An 875-nucleotide genomic window follows, 5' to 3' on the forward strand; every position below is an offset into this window, starting at 1 on the left:
AACTCCCTCCCTTGCTCTCTATGCCAAAGTTCCTGTCAGCTCAATGTCCAGGTCGGCTGCTGAGAGGGTTGCAATGGGGTCAGTGAAGGCAGAGGAGGATTGTTCCTCCTGGGTTTTCTTTGTTTTGCTCTGTGATCCTAGTGGAGGAAACTGACGCATCATTTGAGTTTGTTTCAGTGGCTTGGGTTGGGCTCAGGTTGTGACCCTGAGCACAGGGGTTCCTGCCCGCTCTGCTCTTAGCCGCTCAGGGAATGGACAAAGGAGCAGCTTCAGAAATTGGAGAGAAAATAGCCTAAGGAAGTGTAGCACAGCTGAGAAGAACAACAGCCCCATCTTCTCCCTGGTGGTCTAGTGGTTAGGATTTGGCGCTCTCACCACCACGGCCTGGGTTCAATTCCCAGTCAGGGAAAAGTGACTTTACAGCAAAACACCTTAATTTATTCTTCTCTTGCAATTTGAACAAATTGACGGTTTTTCCCTGACTCCCCCATCTTCTACGTGATCTTGGCAAGGGCTTTGGAGACCATATCAAAATCAAAGCTTCCCATTGACTAGGAGCAGAATGTGGGCATGTTTCCACTGTGCACTTCGTTGTCCACAAATAGACAGGTGCAAATTCTTGTTCCCCCTTGCTAGCTAGCCTAACCAATGTTGTAACAACAGTAATAGACACTCACGTTGACCCAAGATGTCAGTTTTCTTGCTGAAGCAAAACCAAAAAATCATTTGGGGTCAACCAAATTCTTTCAGCAACTAAAATATTCACTCAAAAAACTTTCATCCCACTCTATATACCAATCTTTGGAAGTAACCATCTCAGCAAAACTGACCATTAGCCTCTTCCATTCCTGAGGGCTAGCTGCTGTCGTGTTCTA

The 875-nt window shown here is 46.4% G+C and overlaps 1 non-coding gene across 1 annotated transcript; it reads left to right on the plus strand.

The window, feature by feature from the left end:
* Positions 1–337: 337 nt before the first annotated feature.
* TRNAE-CUC (transfer RNA glutamic acid (anticodon CUC)) lies at positions 338–409 on the plus strand. The gene has a single exon. It is a non-coding gene; the product is annotated as a tRNA-Glu (tRNA).
* The last annotated feature ends 466 nt before the right edge of the window (positions 410–875 follow it).

The sequence above is a fragment of the Lepidochelys kempii genome, unplaced genomic scaffold, assembly GCF_965140265.1.
Source record: "Lepidochelys kempii isolate rLepKem1 unplaced genomic scaffold, rLepKem1.hap2 scaffold_69, whole genome shotgun sequence".
In the NCBI taxonomy this organism is placed as follows: domain Eukaryota; kingdom Metazoa; phylum Chordata; order Testudines; family Cheloniidae; genus Lepidochelys; species Lepidochelys kempii.